Source organism: Schistocerca piceifrons, unplaced genomic scaffold (assembly GCF_021461385.2).
Source record: "Schistocerca piceifrons isolate TAMUIC-IGC-003096 unplaced genomic scaffold, iqSchPice1.1 HiC_scaffold_1682, whole genome shotgun sequence".
Classification (NCBI taxonomy): domain Eukaryota; kingdom Metazoa; phylum Arthropoda; class Insecta; order Orthoptera; family Acrididae; genus Schistocerca; species Schistocerca piceifrons.
In genome coordinates this window covers 1,430,814-1,446,218 of record NW_025727548.1, presented here as the reverse complement: position 1 = coordinate 1,446,218, position 15,405 = coordinate 1,430,814, and positions in this window count along the sequence as shown.

The following is a 15,405-nucleotide window of genomic DNA, read 5'->3' as shown; positions in this document are numbered from 1 at the left end:
CACAGCGGCGGAAGTCTTGCAGCAGAAGCAGAATTTGAAATTCAGAACGGACCGCACGGCTCGGCGCGTTTTGTTGCAGGCCCGCCAGCCGGGCTGTCGGCACCTTGTTAGTACGCCTGCCTAGGGCACTAACGAGGCCCGCTGATAACATCTGCTGCGCCGACACTTTGCGTCTTCGTCACCATCCGGCCTCCTCTGTTCTGCATGCTTGCAACTACAGGGACCAGAGACACCGCTGGCTGCCGGGGTATTCAGGAATGTTACCGCGATGCTCTGTGCTATTCAGCCTTGCCTCGCCTACTGAGTACATTTGCTTTCGAAGTCTCGTGATTAGGAGGGATATTATCCGTTCATCTCATGAAAACTGGCTTGATAGCAAAACTTACCCTCTCTTAAACACAAATAACGTACTAAATTTATATCTCAGCAGATCGGAAACCGACTATGTTACGCAATCTTAATTTTTTCACAAGAATTCATAGATGATATTTAGATTCGTATCTCTCTTTTTATCAGCACGTAACTGAAATTTTTAGTCTATATTTACGGTTTTACGTGGAACACTTTTCTAAGTTGTTAGACAGAGTTCTTGTTCTTTATTCAGCGAATATTTCAAGTGGCTGATTCATGAAAGATATTTATATGAGAACTTCTCCATTGTTGTGTTGCTATGGATTAATTTACTTTCTGTTTCATGTCATCTGCCTTATACTTCTTGTGCTTTAGGAAGTAAATACACGCGATATTTTCTCGAAACTAACTTACTATTTAAATACTTGTTTGTTGACACGCCGTTTCCTCACCATTTCTCACTCCTGTGTATAGCATCGTTTATTGAAAAAAGTAATGTAAATTGTTTTATCGATATATGACTACAATAGAGCGACTATACGTGCTCAGAGATTTGTAGCTAATATTATCTCTGTATCGTAGTATATAAGAAAAGATTTCATTGTTTTCTCTTGTCTTCTTCTTCTTCATCTTCTGTGCTTGGTTGGTTCTGATGTCGCAGATAGAGATTACGGTCGGTAAAAGAAATCATTTCTACCATATGCAGTGTATTTAAATTTTTGCAAAATATATGTCAGTGTCTAATGAAGTAACGGAGTATGTGTTTTTGTTAGTAGCAAGAATGTACCTTCCCTGTCCTCTTTATTTAAGTACGTAACAATTAAATGTTGCCTTGGCCATTGCTGTTAAATTTGATAACAACTTTTTCATGGCTATCTAATTCTGAAAATATTGAGAGAACTTGGTGTCACTAAACTAAAACGGCGTCTCATAATAATTTCCATTTCATTTTTAGCCAGAGGTACAGTTTTATTGAAATAAAGTATTCTAATCGTGTACGCTGCCATTGCACGTCGGCAGCTATACTAGAGCATCAAGCCTCACAGAGAAAAATAATTATTTGAATATTGTATTTAATTTGCTTATCGCGTAACAGTAAAGAAAGATATTTTTTTACCCATCGTGAGTAAGACGGATGTTTTCACGTTGGAATACGCATGATATTTCTGGCCATAGCGTCATGAGAAAATTTAGCTGTGGGTTTTAATCAACATAAAAGAGATTTTCTTCAATCAGACATTTTCATTCCAAATTAACGGAACAGTTTTTCCTCTCATTTAAAAAAAAGTAAGTTACGCGATAAGTGCATTCAGAATTTCCTTAGTACACGTTCCACTGTTCTGTTCTATCTCGTGTGCAATTTGTATGGACTTTTCATTTTTTTCGTAGCTTATTCTGTTTTGAAGCAGTACTACGTTGTCTACAAATTTTAACACTGGTAGATGCTACCGCCATAGAAATGATATTGATCTGAATTTTAAGCTTTACGCCCCCCAACTTCAGATTGAGTTTCTAGATTTTTCACATTTAACTACATTACTCTATCATCAGTAGCTGCTATGCATCATTCTACATTCTCTGCATTTCATCTTTATTCTATTAAACGAACGTCGTACTACACCTTATTATTTCAAAGACCTTTTCTTGGTCAACAAATCCAATGCCTGCTAAAAGGCATTCCATTAAATATCCGTTATCTATTAAGTGTAAGTTTCGAAATATTACTTTCCTATGTTTATATCTTCATTCTCTGAACTTGGAGTGGTCTTCACTCACTCGAATGTTTCTTACAGGTCTTCAATATATTATTCATAATATCATTTCAGAAACCTATGATTGTTCAAGTATTCTCACATTCATCCCTTTCTCTCATTGTGATAAAGAGATGATTAAACTATATTTGAAATCTGTTCCACTATTTCGACGCTAGATAAAAGAACCCACGTGGATATAATGTAACCGTGATAATACTGACTTCTCTTAACGTGTGACAGGTCAGATAAACCAGAGCTGTAGCAAAATCTGAGCCCACCGCTGAATTTCGCGCTTCTTTCCATCAACCTGCTCCTCTAAGGCTCTCAGTAACAAGTAACTATCTTATCGCTTTTGTGAATATGTAGCGGTTCTTTCATTTGCACTCATCTGAAATTTGACATGTGCCCTTCAAATATCTTAACTTCTTATTCGTCCCGACAGTTTCTCTTCCATGATACTACAATTTCCTGTAGGTTATTTCTCTCTTGTTAACTCTAGCCTTTTATTAATTTTTTTAATGAGAAATTCTGAAGAGTAAGAGATGGTTCAAATGGCTCTGAGCACTATGGGACTTAAAATCTGAGGTCATCAGTCCCCCAGAACTTAGAACTACTTAAACCTAACTAACCTAAGGACATCACACACATCCATGTCCGAGGCACGATTCGAACCTGCGAACGTAGTGGTAGCGCTGTTCCAGACTGAAGCGCCTAGGAAGAGTAGGAGAGAGTTACAGATAAAATTGAATCTGCGGACTGATTACTTTAACCGCATATCACAGTATGTAACATCTTCGCTTGCGAAACGCTAGCGACTAAGTTCGATTCTCAGTCCAGCACCCACATATACTCTGCTAGAGTATTTCACAATATCACACACTTCGCTGCAGAATGAAAGTTTAGTTTCTGAAAACTACCCGTAGACTATAGTTACCTGGAAGCCCTTCGTCTCAGAGCTCCAGTGGAGGAAGATATGAAGGAGGGCTTTAGCACAGTTGTGAAAGTAAAAGTAATATGCTGCCAGAAATGAGGTTACGACGACGGGTCACGATTTGTGGCTGGAAATCCCTCGTAGCCAGAGCATTACCAGTGGAAGCCGGTGAGGCGCCTCTTGGTCCCCTTCCGCAAAGCACAATTACGAAAGTTTCAGTTTCTGTTTCGTCTCATTCTTCCTTAACTTCGAAATGTACAACATTTCTTTTTTTTATTAGTTGCTGACTACTGTTCATTACTACAGAGTTGCTCTTAGTGTTTATACATTCCTATGTTATACGAAACCGTATTCAGTCCGTAAACTTTTGTCTGATCATACTGTGGTTACCTTTCAATCTTACTGTGTATCCTAGTATTTTCCAAATATATAGTCTTCTTGTTGGTTTAAATAACGGTGTTTGCTCAAACTAAATGAAATGAATTATTGTACTCTGGAAGTTCTTATTTGTTCTGTTCTTCCTGTTCTCAACTCCTCCCAGTTACCATTGCTGATATACTATTATAACCCCACAGGCCAATGAGAATTTCATTACACGTAAAATGTTACATGTTCACTTTACTTCGTACATATTCTCCACTTACATATCATCAGCTCTGAATTGCCCATAGACCTGTGCAGTGGTGTTGACTCGTTTTAGTTCATAGAAGTAATAGTAACTGCCTTTGTATCGAAGTTCCCAACTCGTAACGCTACAAATCGCCTGTTCAAAAATTCGCTGAAGCTTTTCGTGTTGTCTTAGTGTCTTCTGGTTAATCTTTCGTTTCTTTGCGCCCCACTCTAATAGCTTCTACTTACTTCGAAACAACTAACTGTGTTGAGATATTCTAACATTCCCAAAACAGTTGAGAGACAAGCTTCATAGTGTTACTTACAATAAACTCTTCCTGAGCAAGTTGAGACCATATAATCGGATGTACAACTTAAAAAAGCCTTCGGTAAATATAGAAGCTGACGTAGTGAATTAAAATTTGTGCTATGGGTGAGACACGAACTCAGATTTCTTGCTTACTAGGCAGATGTATTATGCACAACACCACATCGGCACTGAGAATAACAGAGCTGCTCGGACTGCTCGTCCGATGCCCATCCTAACACAAACTTCAATTCATGCCTCAGCCCATTTTGATTTTCTCCTTAAATTGTCAGTATGGTGAAGGCTGCCTGATGCAGCGTCACAACTTCTCAATCACAACTCTTGTATCACCAGGGCTGAGTGCACCCCTATTGTCAACAACGCTCGGCAGACTGGATGGTCACCCGTACAAGTGCTAGCCCTGCCCGACATAGCTTAACTTGAGTGATTTGATGGGAACCGATGTTACCGCTGCGGCAAGGCCATTACCAATTCATTGCTTTAACCTACATTATTATCACAGATGAAGGTGAGACTCATTATGTCTCAGCATTAGCGACTGTTTATGATATATAGAAAGAAGTAGTTTGCAAAGCAAGTGGACAACATAAAGCTTTATTAGACGACCACATGTCTTGAGGACGGACTTTTATGTCTTTAATCAGTCTTTTCCGTTACCTCCCTAACAACTGATCACAGCCGAATCTTCCATATTTTGGTAAAGGTTCCCTAGTGTATAGGATTTATTGTACTCTTACCGGTATCTCATTTAGCCATTGTTCCCTCATCTTATCAAATAGCTGTTTGTTGGATGTGGCTGGATCATTAACTACACGTCTACAACAGTGACTTATTTTGATAAGAGATCTTAACACCAGCTGTGATCGCGCAGAGGACTTTCAAAATCAGGTTGTCAAATACGTTACACTCAATGCTATTGTAAAGATACTTAGGATCAGTCGATAATATTGAGATTGAGTGTCGTGCAAGTTACGTTGTCTTGTTTATCTGCTGGAGGTTGTCTGGTTTGGGAGGGCCTGCAAGAAAATGTGTTACACAGACCTAACTTTCTACTTAATGTGAAGCTCTGAAACCACTCTGCGAGCGCGGGAGCACGTGCGTTTCCCTCGGGAGAGGTTTAAAGCGCATGGAGGGGAAAATTTCATGTAAATCAGGATACCCTCCATTCAGAGGTTGTTGCACGCAGCGACCGTTATTTTGATTTGAAAATTCCTGTGGAATTTTTTTTGGCAGATCTAGATTTCAGCTAGAAACTAGCACTACATGCATTAAATGCATTGACCAAAAATGATAGTGCATTGAGAATGGCTAGTTTCCAGCAAAAATCTAGATCTGCCAGTAAAAGCTCCAAAGGACGACTGATAGCTACTAAACTATCTATTCTCAGACGCTACCATGACAACTGGAACGAAATTTTACATGAAGGACGCAAATGAAGAGACGTGTCGTACATATACTTTACATGAAATTTGTAAAAAATGGATTTCAGCTATCAGTCGTCCTTTGCAATTTTTATTGGCAGATCTAGATTTACGCTGGAAACTAGCCACTCTCAATGCACTATCATTTTTGGTCAATGCATGTAATGCTTGTAGTGCATTGAGAATGGCTAGTTTCTAGCTGAAATTTAGACCTGCCCATAAAAAGTTCCAAAGGACGACTGAGAGCTGAAATCTATTATTTACAAATTTCATGTAAAGTATATGTGCGACATGTCTCTTCATTTGCATCCTTCGTGTAAAATTTCGTTCCAGTTGTCATTGGTAGCGTCTGAGAAGCGACGCTGCATTCAGTACGGACCAAAGCTGCTCTTTAATTTTTCTTATTGATCGATTTGACGTACGTATGAGAAAAATATATGTTTAGCTTAGAGCTTGTTGTGGGGCGTTAGAAACCGGGGCTGGGGGGGGGGGGGGGCATAAGTTCGTGTCCGTGCAAAATGCCTTAGCACTTTGGTCTGGATGATGAACTGTTTCATGTATACATTCTAAGCATCTTCAGGTTGAAATTAAAGTAATATTTGAATTGCCGTATTGGTTTTTGGATCATGGGTCAGGAAAAACAGACAATATACAAAATATGCAATAACCAAGAGGGAACCAAATGATGGAAGACCCTAAGAGCTATGACTGGAATAAGAATGGCGTAGATCAGAGTATCTTCCACACAGTTCAAACTAAGCTTCGAAGAAGCAATGACATATATTAAGGTAAGTTTCAGGAGTGGGATTAAAATTCGGGGTAAAGGATATTAATGATAAGATTCGCTGGTGGTATTGCTATACTCAGCGAATTTAGGGCAGAGTTACAGGAACAGGGAATGAATAACGCAATTATGGATACAAAATAGGACATGACGGACGCAGTATGAAGATATATGAAGTAGACTAGCGCAGGCAAAAAGGACACTCCTCGCTAAGACAAGCCTGGTAGTGCCCAATGTAAGTCTTAATTTGAGGAAGATCATTCTAAGAATCTACGTCTAGAACACTGTATTGAATGAAATTCCATCATGCACTGTGGAAAAACCAGGAAAGAAGAGAGTCGAAGCGTTTGACTTGCGGTGGTATAGAAAGGTGTTAAAATTAAGTTGACCAATAAGAAAAAAGTTCTTCGCAGAATCAGCAAGAAGAGCAATATGTCGAAACCACTGACTGGAAGAAAGGGCTACCGCATAGGACAAAAAAACTCTAGGGGAAGACAGTCATAGGAATATAGCAAACAAATAGCGAATTTGGGTGTAAATGCTACTCTTGAAGAAGCTGTAATTCCTCCCATGCAGTGTTCTGCTCCGATAGCATCCATCTTGTCTAAGTCCTTTCCTTCAGTAATGCTGCATCTTCCTTATGTTCAGATGGAATGTTCGTTAGTGCATAGATGAATCACATGAATTCTGCGAAGGCGACCAGCACACATTCATTTTTGTACTCTACCTATTCGCCTATTAATGAAACTTAGCCTCGCGGGGTAGCCGCGCGGTCTAGGGGCGCCATGTCACGGTCAACGCAGCTTTCCACTTCGGAGGTTAGAGTTCCGCTCTTGGGCATGGGAGTGTGCGTTTCCTTAGCGTAAGTTGAATTAGGTAGTGGGTAAGCTTAGGGACCAATGACCTCAGCAGTTTGGACCCATAATACCTTACCACAAATTTCCAAAATGAAACTTAAGTCCCCAGTTTCCCAAACGTACCGATGGACCCCTCAGGCTTCTCACACAACATACAGATTGGTACTCTGTCAGAGCACTGCACTGAATGGTCTGCAATATAAATACGATTGAACCTACTGATTGCCCAGAGGACACTTTGCCAACTTTCTCATTTCGGTAGTTCATCTAGAAGCTTTTGGTAGTCTGGAGGCCTGAAAATCACTTCTTCATCACCTTTTTCAACGCAATCATGTAACTACTGACATAACTGCAAAAAGTTGGAAAATCTGTTACGATCATCTGTATGAACAGTCGTGCTCAAAAGTATCCGAACGACCTGCATTGCATTTCACCTGATTTGCATGCAACCCACATAACACAGCTGTCTAGCTGGTCCTCTAATCGCTCCTTGGTACAGTCGTTTGAGTATTGAAAATGGTTCCAACAAGTCACCACTAGAAAACACTGCTCTGTGTCGCAATAAGTCAAGATGTTAAGTAATACCACGATACTACAAATATCGGGGAACACCTTATCGCAGATAAGACTGTCCTTAAGGCTCGTAAGCTCACACTTTGCAATAAATGACATACCTGAAATGTTACCACTCTCATTATTACGTCAGATAGGTAATGCAAGTAGTAAGTTCGTCGTATTTATGATTTCCTCTTCAAAGTAACATAACGAATTTATTATTTAACACAAAATGACATTAAAAATTTAAGTTATTCATGAGCAGCTTGTTGAGAATATGTATGAACTTCAAATGACGCGACGAACCGTCTCGTTCTGCATATGGATTCAAACCCACGTCATGCAGACTAAGCAAAGATTTCCTGACTGACGGAAACTAACAGTCATTCCTGATTAGGCATACAGACAGTGATTTACCTAGATTATAGACAGTATAAGTTAGTAAATATCAACTTTAAATTACATAATTCAGACATTTTTAAAGGACGCAAATTTCTACCCAGCACTAATGTCCCTGTTAACGAACTACGAGAGATGTTAAATATTGCTTCTTAACAGGTAACTTACTTGAAATGCCGTGAGGTAAAGCTTTGTATTGGAAAGGGATTCGAACCCAGAACGTAATCGGAATGATATCGAAGCACAATCAACTGCCACATTTCGGATTTTCTCGGCCGTAGCTAGATGTTTTAACTGAAATGACGAGACGAAACATTAACTTTTTCCTTCCCAGGACTCCAACCCGGCACCTATCGCTGTTATATTCTAGAGAAAACGAACGTTAAATATGGGTTGGTTGCACCTAGCAGCGACATGTGAGCATGATTTTTGAACTAGAAATAATATGACGAAGAGTTCAGTGCTGACTGGAAGTAGAACCCCACACATATCGTGGTTGACTACTCACAAAGAGACGACAGCTACCGAATTTTTCTCCACCAGCAGCTTGTAATAACATCTTGAACTAACAGTGATCTCGCAAATAGTTCTGTGTCTCACTGGGAGTCAAAAACGCAAGATATCGTTAGTGTTGACAACAAATGAAAATACATTAAAAATCTAATTTATTATCCACCAGCAGATACGTGTTCATATGCTAGAGCCTGATAATACGTAATGAAATCTTTAGTGTCGGGCCATGATTCGAACCCATTCACGCGCAATATGTGGAGATGTTGAGGAATCTGCAGTATTGAACAAACAACAAATTGTAGCCGAGCTGTATTGTCACGAAGGAATCAAATTCCGCGTTGAGGGCGGTCTGAGTTGCATTCCCTGTTCAGAACCAATGGTATCGATATACAGAAGGTCAGATACAAGATGGAGTAAGTATCCTGTGAGCCTACATAGCATTTGTTTCGTCACTAGAATTAAGTAACTAGTATAAGATAGGTTACTGGTGATAGTTACTGCATGTCGCCACTCCAGACTTTATTGTGGTCGAACCTAACGTCTACTTGGTAGAGAACGAATATCATTTTTAATGTGAATTTCAGACCACAATGCTATTGTATCTCCTTCACTCGGTGTAGCCAGAAGAGAATGGAATCTGTCTCTCCCTATCTAAAATCATTGACAGAAGTTGGGATTGAACCCAGACCATAGGTATATGAACCTAAAATCAGTCCAACAGACCACCAAATCCTCTTCCCTGTGACTCCTTTTTTTATCATAATGCCGTTGCGCCACACTGGAAGAGAATTCTGTCACACAGGCTCCCTGTAGTAATTTGCAGCGTGTTCAGTACATTCATTTACTTGGTTGACCAAATCACCATGAACTAGCTGCCTCGGCTACCCAGTGCATACATTCGACTCTATTTTGTAATCACCGAAATAAAATCACGTAACTGTCACCTACACAGAAATGTCAACAGTGTAGGATGCAGAAATTTAAATAGGAAGTGTTCCTTTCCAATTGAGCTACTGTATTGCGCTATCTGTTTGTTGAAAACATCGTGCAGTGCAAAAGAAAAGGTGTCACTGTTTGTCTCTCAGAAGTCTAGACCAGGCCATATGCATTTTCTCACAGCGCTGTGGAATGCAGAAGTTCTGGAGGCATTGTGTTTGAGTTCTTGAGATATTATAGCTACCTCTCAGCTAGTAGCGTAATGGCGAGCATAGCACACTGTAGATAAGATGTCGTGAGTTCGAGTACATTCTTTGCTACATTTTTTAAAACGCAGTTCTGCTGCCTGCTAAAGTTAACAATATAATGGAACTTGTAACATAATTCCCCTCACTTCTCAACCCAAAATAGTCGAATGTGAAAAAAGGACTAACTTTTGCGACATTTTGTTCTTTTCAGGTTTAATAGACAGCCAGGCAGCAGATGCATCTCGAAACTTTTGTAGTATGCGTGGGAAGAGCGCTTCGTGCCAAAATTCGTCGTAAAAGTATTTTCTACATTAGCTGCCGTCTGGTAGGGGCATTTTATTTTTCTTCATATCTTGTTTGACAGCTTTAACTCAGAACAAGTTTTCTACATGCATGTAATCAATAAACTGCATGTGCATGTTCAGACTGTTATAGATAACATCAGAGAATTCGTATATATCGTTGATTATTAATTTCTCTCTCATGTTTACTAAAGGAAAGCTATTGAAAATTGTGAACTGTATCATAACAAATGAAATAAAACTCCCCACGATAACCTTACGACGAAAGTCAGTTTTTTAAAACTGAGTACCTGTACACAAGCGTGCCTCTATCGACACAAATTAATAATATGGTACTCACTTAGATTTTGATTGGGTCTGTGTTTAATTGGTATGCTGTGTCATACTCAAGAAGTATGCAAATGTATTCCTAGAAACCCAGCGTTGTTAGGAAGTTGCAATGTATTTATGTAAAAATAAGGTAATCTAAGCTGGCTTTCACGTTTCTAAACTAAGTCGACTTTTGACTCATACACCATAAACTTTTTCAGCTCGAAACCAAAGCTCTGATCTTATATTCCTTAATGTAGAATTTTGAGAGTATAAGTGCAGAGACTGGTGACTGCGGATACCCTCCTGAACAACATTACATCACTATTCACTTATTTGTAGCCTAATGGTTACAGCTATTTGGTGTAACATGACTTTAGGCTGGTTAGTACCTCCAACCAAATGTGGGAAGTCCTAAATGCTTATTTTCCCCTGTATACACGTATATACCAAATGGTTTGTCTATATTGACAGACGTAGTTCACTTAGTGTTGCATTTACGACTGTGCCGAAAACATCAAGTAGAAAATTGGCACAGTACGTGACGAGTTTGCGGGAAGACTGCTAGACATAGAAAAAAAAGTACATTTTAAGGTTCTAATAATGGAAATATCTGCATTTATGTCCCAAACACCTTATAGTTACATATTTAATGTGTCTCTACTTTAAGTTTACTTTTCTCTGTTTCTCACCTATGTGCAACATTCTTGCATAGCTTACCATTTTTTTTAAAATTTCTGTCTGTATTCCATTACTAATCGGCGAAGAAAATTCAAGTTCTGGTTAGATTGGGAAAAATTAAATGTCTGAGGTGATTGTATGAGTGTTTCTACATCAAGTCACTAGCTTGTGTCCCTATATTAAAAGTCACGATATAGTTTGCAACCTAAAACTGAGTGTTTTTAAAATTGTCGATCTATGTGATTCAGTGAAATTAAATTTATTATTAGGACTGGCTTTATACTTGTTGAGAAAATAAGAAATCGCTATGCACATGAAGTAGTACAATACAAACACTGCCGCTACAATTGGCTAGTTCTGCAGTCCCTTCTTTTTATAATTGCATAGGCGATACGTTTGCTTTAAAAGTGTTGACATTATTTCGAAAAACGTTTATTACAAACACTTTGACCAGTTTCAGCTCCATTCGTAGTCAGCATTATAATTAACGAGTTGATTAATTAGAACATCATATCGAAACTGTTACAGCTGAGTGTCAAGTTGGAATCGTTTTTAGCTGTAAGTGATACACGTCTCCTGATTAGAGCTGGTTGTATTCACCATATCCTAAAACGCATCCACGTACGGTTGATTGATTAACCGACTGGGGTGCGGAAAAGCTACAAATCCTTCATCTTACAGAGTCTGGTCATACTCGCACTCGACTCTTATCAAATGACAAAGTGGTACACACAAACAGAATACAGTAGGTATTACTCGGCAAAGTGAACCGTTGGTAACTTGACCAACTACAGGCATGTATCCGTTCAAAGAAATGTACCGGTATGTTGTTACCTTACAGTGCAAGCACCGAAATCCATGGGGGAAAAAGCCTTTGCAAAATATATATTTGCACCACATAGTAAGATAAACAGAACTAACGACAGGAAGTTTACTGGTCACTATGAAAACTTAGAAAATAAATGCTACGGCTTATTGTGTAATATACACTCCTGGAAATTGAAATAAGAACACCGTGAATTCATTGTCCCAGGAAGGGGAAACTTTATTGACACATTCCTGGGGTCAGATACATCACATGATCACACTGACAGAACCACAGGCACATAGACACAGGCAACAGAGCATGCACAATGTCGACACTAGTACAGTGTATATCCACCTTTCGCAGCAATGCAGGCTGCTATTCTCCCATGGAGACGATCGTAGAGATGCTGGATGTAGTCCTGTGGAACGGCTTGCCATGCCATTTCCACCTGGCGCCTCAGTTGGACCAGCGTTCGTGCTGGACGTGCAGACCGCGTGAGACGACGCTTCATCCAGTCCCAAACATGCTCAATGGGGGACAGATCCGGAGATCTTGCTGGCCAGGGTAGTTGACTTACACCTTCTAGAGCACGTTGGGTGGCACGGGATACATGCGGACGTGCATTGTCCTGTTGGAACAGCAAGTTCCCTTGCCGGTCTAGGAATGGTACAACGATGGGTTCGATGACGGTTTGGATGTACCGTGCACTATTCAGTGTCCCCTCGACGATCACCAGTGGTGTACGGCCAGTGTAGGAGATCGCTCCCCACACCATGATGCCGGGTGTTGGCCCTGTGTGCCTCGGTCGTATGCTGTCCTGATTGTGACGCTCACCTGCACGGCGCCAAACACGCATACGACCATCATTGGCACCAAGGCAGAAGCGACTCTCATCGCTGAAGACGACACGTCTTCATTCGTCCCTCCATTCACGCCTGTCGCGACACCACTGGAGGCGGGCTGTACGATGTTGGGGCGTGAGCGGAAGACGGCCTAACGGTGTGCGGGACCGTAGCCCAGCTTCATGGAGACGGTTGCGAATGGTCCTCGCCGATACCCCAGGAGCAACAGTGTCCCTAATTTGCTGGGAAGTGGCGGTGCGGTCCCCTACGGCTCTGCGTAGGATCCTACGGTCTTGGCGTGCATCCGTGCGTCGCTGCGGTCCGGTCCCAGGTCGACGGGCACGTGCACCTTCCGCCGACCACTGGCGACAACATCGATGTACTGTGGAGACCTCACGCCCCACGTGTTGAGCAATTCGGCGGTACGTCCACCCGGCCTCCCGCATGCCCACTATACGCCCTCGCTCAAAGTCCGTCAACTGCACATACGGTTCACGTCCACGCTGTCGCGGCATGCTACCAGTGTTAAAGACTGCGATGGAGCTCCGTATGCCACGGCGAACTGGCTGACACTGACGGCGGCGGTGCACAAATGCTGCGCAGCTAGCGCCATTCGACGGCCAACACCGCGGTTCCTGGTGTGTCCACTGTGCCGTGCGTGTGATCATTGCTTGTACAGCCCTCTCGCAGTGTCCGGAGCAAGTATGGTGGGTCTGACACACCGGTGTCAATGTGTTCTTTTTTCTATTTCCAGGAGTGTAGATTACATACCAAGAGGCTCGATCTGAGTGGAGCTGGCCAGAGAAGTTTCGGGATTAAAAATGGCACAAAGCAGGGATGCAATATTTCCTAGTTACTACCTATCCTTTACATCGAAGAAACATTTAAGGAAGATGTAGAAAGATTCACATGTTGCACTCGGAGCCATTAATAACAATCACTGCTGAATTACTATTATCTGTGAAGGTGAGAAGGAATTACAGAGCCTGTTGAATGAGATGTACATTCGACGTAGCAGACGAAACAATGTAAGACCGAAATATGGGGAGTTGCAGAAATAACGTTAGCAGCAAACTTGCCTAACTGAAGACTACCAAACAGTGCTACGAATACTGGTATCTTGGAAGAATGCTAATGCGTGGTGAGTCAAATAAGTAGGCATCTTACCGGACGAGAAGAGAGCTTCTCTTGTCAAAAGGAGGTTACTAAAATCAATAATATACCTTAACTTGAGCAATAAATGTCTGAGATTATACATTTGAGTATATGAGTGAATCACGGACTGTGGAAAAACCAGAAAAGAAGAAAATTGAAGCGTTTGTTATGTGGTGTTGAAGAAGGATGCTAGGAGTTAAGTGGGCGGACTAATGAAACACGAGAAAGCTCTCTGTAATTTCAAGAGGGAAAGGAATATATAGAAAAAACTAACTACAATAATGGCTCAGATGACAGCTTTTGTGAAAGACAGCAGATTAAATTAGATGGGGAGCTGGGAAGGCCCCATAAAAAATGTGTCAGACGACTTGTGACTTCAAGAGAGAAATAACTTCGCTCGAATAATTCTAATGGATCAGTAGAATACCATTCAAATAGAAATAGAAGTCTGCCTTTTAGTTAAGTGGTAATTAGGCTCCTTGGAGCAAATAGAGTGTTTTGCAAGCATTTCATGTTTTTAATATTAATTAACTGTTCCCATACTGGCTATGTTTGGGAATGCTGACTGAGTGAAATAATGATGTATTTGTATTTTCTGCACCAGTCATTTTTATTTGTTTTATGTTTAATTTCACGTAACGCAGCGCGATTCAAGCATATTCTGCCCATCTTCATGCATTTATGCATACGGAAAAATGTCTTGCACTACGTAAACATAGAACTTTTTGTTAACTGTTATTTGCTATGGGGGCTGTTGTGTATTAGGAGGGCGGGGGGGGGGGGGGGGGGGGAGCACTGGTTGCCCAGGGACTGACGTCCAGCTATATCTTCTGCTTGGGTGGAGCTGTGTCTTGCTGTTTATTATGATTGGCACTGCATCTTGTGTGCGATACAAGATAGTATTGCATCAGTTATTGTGTTACGGTAACCGTATGAGACACTTTTCTGCATGACAGTTGTTCACTTTAGATTTTGGCGCCCGGAAGCTTCGTTTTTATCCTTGGTAGACTTGCTGTGCTGTTGTGTAACATTACGCTGTGAATTATTTATTTTGTAGCTAAATAGAGAAAAACCCATTTCAGAATTATGAAAACTGAATTTATTTCTGCTTTCGGAATAAACGGAACGTACTCCATATACTAAGAAGCATAATGTATTTGTTTCACTTCGGTAATATACGGTTGTTATTGAGCTTTTAAATAAGCACTGTTATGTTACACCGGTACCGCAATTTTAATTTCATCTCGTTTGTTATCTCTCACAACATTTCATACTTGTAAGCGTATTGCGCAAATATATTTTCAATTTCAATAATATTTAGGAAAATGAAGTATGAGGAAACGCATGAGATATAAAATAAAATTGTCTGGGGGTCATTCGTTCCGATGACCTTTGTGACTGGTGGCCACTGTCGACAAAGTTCAGAAGCATTTTTAATTAGTTTCAACCAGTACACCATAAATAAGTCGTCAGATAAAGAGAAACGCTATCATCATTACCATTAAAATAAAAAGTGGAGTTATCGGCCTGTTCGACGTCAGAACCGCTCACATCCTCTTTTTTTTTTAAAAAAAAAGATAGGCTGGCCCATATTTCTTTTTCCTTTGGGATTTTACTGAGGG